Here is a 6,787-nt window from a genome sequence, read left to right as displayed (position 1 = left end):
AAAAAAAAAAATACCTTCCTTGGCCTAAGTTAATTCATCTATAAAAAGGGGCCTAATCCTTCCCTCAAAGCGCTATTTTGAAGGTATTTTTTTAAAATGTAATAACGCACATGACCTCTCTATCACTATGTCTGGAACTTAGGCACAAAATGAAAGATAGCATCCTCCTTTTTCTCAGTCACACTAGCATATAAGTTGGAGTCAAGGCCAAATAACATCAACCAGAAATAATAACAAGCACCAATAGTTGAGAGGCAATGAGATACCATATGCGAGCATTTTTGTTGGTATACTGTGTTGGGATTAAGGCCGACTGGGCCTGTCCTTCATAGTGTCAGCTGGCCAGTGAGTACAGAGACATGCATGTGAGTGAAGAGAAATCTGTTCCAAGCTCTGCACTGAGGAATGGTGCATGCCAGGCCCAGCCTGGTTTCCAGCCTGCACACCCTTCCTGCTGGCTCCGCACTCATTTCCCAAGGGCAGGATTAGTCCTCTTCCAGTTGCCAGAGCCAATCTTGACCTGGGGCCAGATGTGCTCAGACGATGCCAACTCCACATTTGGCTGCCAGTCTAATCCTGACCTATTGCCCAAGTCTCGATGGCTGGGCTTCTTCTTGCTCTCCGGGTTCCCTGCTGCACGGGCCTGCGTTCCACTTCTCCTTGGCTTCGCTGCCATTCTGCAGCACACACCTGACAGAAAGCCCCCAACTGTGTCACTTGGGCCCTTCTTGTCGTCAAAAATTACAATGGCTTCCTGGCACATAATGGTTTCTCAAAAAGCCAGACCTATGTTATTCGTCCTGACATTGAGCTATGTCTGAATGATGCAAGGCAAAAAACTACTGCCCTATCAGGTTCCTTCCTGGGATCTTTAAAAACTTGAACGGAGACAGAAAATGTAAGAGCTAAGTCACGTCTGGCAATGTTCAGAAGAGGAGCCCACGAGCTCTTCCTGTTTCTGAATGTCTGACCCTGTTACCACCCTTCCTGACACTTGGCTGTTCAGCTCTGCCTTCTATAGCGAGCGTCCATAATAAATCTCCTTTTGGCTTCGGTGATACTGTAGATCTGTTTCTGGTGCTTGCACCTATATGAACCTTATCCAGTACAGCTCTCAACTGCTGACTACTTATCTGAACTCAATGTGTCTTGCTCTCAGTCCAGGACCTCTCTTTCAGTCTACTCACCCAGTGAGGCCAAATCTTAAAGTGCAACAATGCATACTGGTATTTAACATTGACATTTGTCTCAGAATCGTAATTTTGGAACTTACTCCAGTAACAGTAGTTTACTTGGTCATATTTGTTTATTCATCCATACATCCTTCCATATTCAGCATCTATGGCACACTAGGCACTGTCCATGGTCCTAGGGTTACAAAAACATATCAGACAGCATCCCTGCTTTTCAACCTCATAGACCAGTGTAGGTAACTGCTATACCAATAAATAATCAGTACAAAAGGCTAAGTGTTATAATGAAGGCACAAACATCACTGAGATGTTTGTCACTGAGAGCACAGGGATGGGAGCAAATGACTATTTTTAGAAAGGGGACTAGGAAGGAGGTCTTCACTGGGTAGCTAATGTTTAAAATGAGTACTGGACAATGAGGATGAGTTCACCAAGATAATAAGAGTAGTACTGCTTTAAGAAAACACTGCAAGAGGGCCGGCCAAGTGGCTCAGTTGGTTAAGAGCTCACTCAAGAGTTTGAGCTCTGAGCAACAGCAGTTCGAGTCCAGCCCGAGCTGAGCAGCCGNCAAGAGTTTGAGCTCTGAGCAACAGCAGTTCGAGTCCAGCCCGAGCTGAGCAGCCGCAGAGCTGCCAACAGGTAGCAGGATGGCTCAGCTAAAAAAAAGAAAAAAAAGAAAAGAAAACACTGCAAGAATGGCAAATTTCTTAACTATTCAACCTTGCAAACCCATTTCTGGGATTTATCCTACACATGTACATGTAACAGATGACTTATGTATAAGATTAACCACTGCAGCACTGGCAAGAGTAAGAGATGGAAAAACAATCCACATGTAAATTTGTGAGCACTGGTTAGATAAAACTGATATATTGTCTTAATGAAAGACCATGAAACTGTAACAAAGAATGAGGAAGTTTATTTATCAATATGAAAGATCTTTAAGATACAAGGCTAAGTTTTAAAAAGGCAACTTTAGAACAATACTGCCTTTTGTTTTCAATGGTGTAAAATGAGAATGTATATTCATATTTGCTCACATTTATATTAAAAAGCTAAAGTCATACACATCTTTACATGGTGAGAACTGAAAGGACAATTAAAGTGGTGAGAGTGGTACCTTTCATTGAACACTTATATTTTGTGTTTGTTTGTTTTTAAAGGTTTTATTGGGGAATTAGCAGAGGGGAACAGACAAGTTGCTATCCTTTTGTTCTTCAGTCTAGTTGTGGGGGACGTTGCTTCACTGGCCCATGTTGGTATTATCATTGCCCTCTTCCCAGGTGAGGCAGTCGCTCGCCGGCCTCTGGACGGCCGCTCACGGTGGCTCTTGGCAGCTCACATTGGCTGCCGGCCGCTCGTGCTGGCTGCCGGCCACTCACGGTAGCTCATGGCAGCCCACTGCAGCAGGGGTGGCAGCCTATGCCGACGCCGACGACTCACGGCAGCTCAGCTCCAGGTTGAGCTGTTGTTCACCATCTTAGCTGTAGAGGGCAGTGTCACTGGCCCTCATGTGGGATCCGAACCAGGGCCCTACTGCTCAGAGCTGGTGTCCCAAGCCAGCTCTTAACCAACGCACCACCCAGCCGGCCCTATCTTGTGTTTTTTAATTAAAATATTATCTATTCAAAAATATAAATAAGTTTTCAAAGAACACATTGCAAGGAAACAGCAAATCAGAGGACACAGAAGACAACACTTTTTGTTTTAAACAGCTCTAAGTAAAAAATTTGCTGTCAGAAAATGAGAGACTGTTTTGCCTTACCTCTCTCTCAATAGCTAACTGCTCACAGCAATTTCAAATTTTGGGAATAGGCACCTTTAAAAACACAGATATGGGGGTGGCCGGGTGGCTCAGTTGGTTAGAGCGCGTGCTCCTAACAAGGTTGCCAGTTCGACTCCTGCATGGGATGGTGGGCTGTGTGTTTCCTGTAGCTCCACGAATTGATTGAAAGGTCATAGACTGTAGTTCAGGGTTGCCAAATAAAATACAGGTCAGTTAAATTTGAATTTCAGATAAATGACAACATTTTTTAGTATAAGTATGACCTAGGTAGTGTATGGAATAGACTTATATTAAAAAGCTATTTGTTCATTATTTATTTCTGAAATTCACTTTTAACTGGATAGTCCTGTGCTTTTCACGTGCTAAATCTGGCAGCCCGATCAGGAGCCTTTAGCAGCAGCATGTGAATATGAAGTATGTGGGGCCAAGCAGTGCGGGTCTCTCCTTTCTGCTCCGAGAAGGAAGGCAGTCAGCTGCCTCTGGTGCTGGGGGACTGTGCCCTGATTCTGCAGGTGTGCCTCCTGTCCTGGCTTTGCTGAACCCTGTTAAACAATTGGAGAGCACTTACTGTTCCTTCCCGGGTATCTCTGCTGCTTAATCTTCCCTGATCAGAACACTGTACTATGAATGAGATACAGACATTTATTGCCACAGGGTCAGGCTGAACCTATGTTGGACCTTAGTCTACTACACACCAGAGAGAGCCTTCCAGATTGTCTTCAAAGGAGAGGCTTTAATTATAATGTCAGTGCTCCCTCTATCTCTCCTTCAACCCTTCTCCACCTAATGTAATCTCTCTCTGTCAGATGCCCCCATGCCACCCACTCCCTCAGGAACCTCCTGCCTTCCCTGTAGGAAGAAGACATTTTCCCCCTCTGTCTTTTGCAGGGACTTGCAAATGTGAGTGCCTGAGAGGCTGTACTTTGCTTAGTCACAGCTGGCTTTGGGAGAGTGGGTAATCCCTAGTGTTAGATGCACTGACATTCCCAGATAAGTACCTAAAAAGCAAGCCATACCCTCCAAAGTGAGTAGTTTGTTCTCATCTACAATGTCTAATTACGTACAAGAAAGGAATATTCTTCCTGAAAATGGCATTACTTTAACAAGTTGCAAAAGAGTGATTGTGTGAAGAAGGAATTGCTTATTTTTCTCTGGGCCTAGCTTACATGACCAGAGGTATACTTGGCTCTCTTCACCATCCTAGAGAATGATGCCAGCTCTGATTAGATTCTTCTTTATTAGAAATCTCCTCCCTGCTCAACCTAGCTGGAAGGGGAGATTCCCCGCAACACACACACAGTATAGCAGTGTACATAAGGAGGCAATGAGAACCACCTGACAGAAAGGAAAGGGAGAAAATCCAAAAGGTCACGGAAGGAAATACAGTGTTGACTCTTACTATCAGATCCTATGACTCCTTTGGTTCATGTTTTGGACTTCCACAGGACATCTCTGTATCCTGATAGAAAAAAGCATACCAACCACCTTCATCTAGAAAAGGGGTCAGCAAACTTTCTGTGAAGGGTCAGATAGTAAATATATCAGGCTTTGCAGGCCATCCAGGCTCTTGCAACTACTCATCTCTGCTGCTGTAATGCACAAGCAGCCACAGACAACATAAAAATGAATGCGCATGACTTGTGTTCCAATAAAACTTTATTTTCAACGTTTTTACCAATGGCAAAATCATTGTCCAATAAAAGGAACCAGGACTCCTTGGAGAAAGGGCTGATTCTAGGCATTGGACAAGGATGATACAAGCCAGGAACATCACCCTAAAGGAAGGAAGTACTCAAAAACTAAGAGGACAGGGAGCTAGTGAAAGGGACAGAGAAGCCAAACTGAGAGAGCTCCTTGGGGTGACAGTGGTTAGTACAACTACATAGGTTTCAAGTGTACAATTCTGTAATAGTTGTTTTTAAATGTAAGTTTTATATTATCGTTCACCTACGGTGAAGGTTAACAGAGCACGAGTGGAGTGCCATTGAAAAGGTAGTCTGTTGCTGACAGTTCCTAAGAGAAGGGGGCATGCCATGCCACAGGGGGCCACAGGAGGAAGCACCAGGGGGCAGAAGGAGTGAAGGGGAAGTGTGAGCAAGAGACTGTACTGTGGTTTCCGTAGGAAGGCAGGCCAAGGCAGGGTAAAGAGGATTAGCGTTGGCTGGTTAAGGGCTCTGGGGCAGAGGGGCCATCCCTCGTTGTCTGCTATTTGGATCTGGCTAATTAGAACAGGGGAATAGTAGCCCTGAGTGTGAGAACCTGATAGAGCAGGTGGTGAGGATGCAGGCTCTGGACTGGTCGGTTTACATTTAAAAGGCCCACTCAAAGGAGAGTCCTTTACTATCTCTAGGAATTGGTCAGTCCTGGGAGAAGCAGTCTCTCCAGAGTCAGCAAGGTCCCAGATGTCAAAGTATCAGAAACACATGGCTAATACAGTAGGATTGGATGATGACCCAAGCATAAAGTAAAAGTCCATGAGTCCAGACAGACATAAATAAAAGATTGAATATTTAAATAAATGGAGAAGAGACAAATCTCCCTTATAGAATTCCAAATCATTTATGCAACTACTCCCCACTCTAGGAGATGGAGTCTTCCTGCTTGAGTAGGAGTTGTGCTTAGTGACTTACTTCCAAAGAGCAGAGTGGGGAAAGAGGGGTAAAAAAGTGTACAGTGGGAAGATGATTTTCTTCCAAGATGAGGACAGAATCTCCTATCAGAGAACATTTCATTATCTGATCCCACAGCTTCTAGCCTTCAATCATTTTATACCATTTCTAGGATCTATTCCACTTACATCAGTGAATGTGTCTCACAGAGATACCAGGATAATAAGCCTATAAAAGAATGTCTGGAGGCGGCTGGTTAGCTCAGTTGGTTAGAGCACAGGCTCATAACACCAAGGTTGCCAGTTCGATTCCCAAACAGGCCAAAGAGCTGGGCCCTCCACAACTAGATTGAAACAACTACTTGACTTGGAGCTGATGCGTCCTGGAAAAACACAGTGTTACCCAATAAAATTAAAAAAAAAAAAAAAAGAATGTCTGGTTGCAGAATCTCAGGATGTTGCCAGCCTCATCTCCTGGGAATCAGACACTGTCCTGGTCCAAGCCTCCCTCCCAAAAAATGACAGCTTCTCCCACATGTCTCCAAGTCCACAGTCCCTGTAACCAAAAGGGGCCAGAATGTTTTCTGATATTTTTTTCTCTATTCCTGCCAGTAGACTGTCTCACTCTCTGCTAATCCAGGATTTAAAACAGTTCACAATAAATTTGGCACTGTCCTTGGCAAAAGCTAATTACCTAATTTTTACATATGGGTGGAACTGGGATGGTGGTGATGGGAGAACAAGGAACAGGAGAGGTTTCCTAAGGCAATTATTTGGGGCAGTTTAGAGAATAAAAAGAAAGTCATTATGCAAATATAGACCTATTAACAGTTATTCAGCCTTGAAAAGGATCATTACTTAGAATGCAACAGGACATTAGATTCAGGTTTTCCACCTCAGTTGTTAAAATTACTTATAATTAATGTCAGCCCTCTGAATGGTTATAAATATTACTGCTCACTAAATGGTTATTATTATTCTGCCAACTGCCTTTATGACTCAGAGCACTCCAGCTGTCTTTCCTGTTCACACCATCCCCTTTCTGTCCTTCTCTACTCCTTTCTTTGGCAGAGAGAAACCCCCACGTGGTCCCCCTGGCTTCAGGAAAAAAATTCTTCACCTGAACAAGCAATCTTTTTTTTTTTTTAGATTAGTTTCAGGTGTACAAAACAATGCACTAGTTATCCTTTTCATCTCTCA

At 43.8% G+C, this 6,787-nt stretch overlaps 1 pseudogene; it reads right to left on the bottom strand.

Moving 5' to 3' along the window:
• LOC109394388 (actin, cytoplasmic 1-like) overlaps positions 1–2,320 on the bottom strand; it is an 8,948-nt pseudogene extending 6,628 nt beyond the window's left edge.
• Between the last annotated feature and the right edge of the window lie 4,467 nt (positions 2,321–6,787).

This window comes from Hipposideros armiger, unplaced genomic scaffold, assembly GCF_001890085.2.
Source record: "Hipposideros armiger isolate ML-2016 unplaced genomic scaffold, ASM189008v1 scaffold_422, whole genome shotgun sequence".
NCBI classification, from domain to species: Eukaryota; Metazoa; Chordata; class Mammalia; order Chiroptera; family Hipposideridae; genus Hipposideros; species Hipposideros armiger.
The sequence above is the reverse complement of the archived record's forward strand: the minus strand, read 5'-3'. Positions and strand labels throughout refer to the sequence as shown.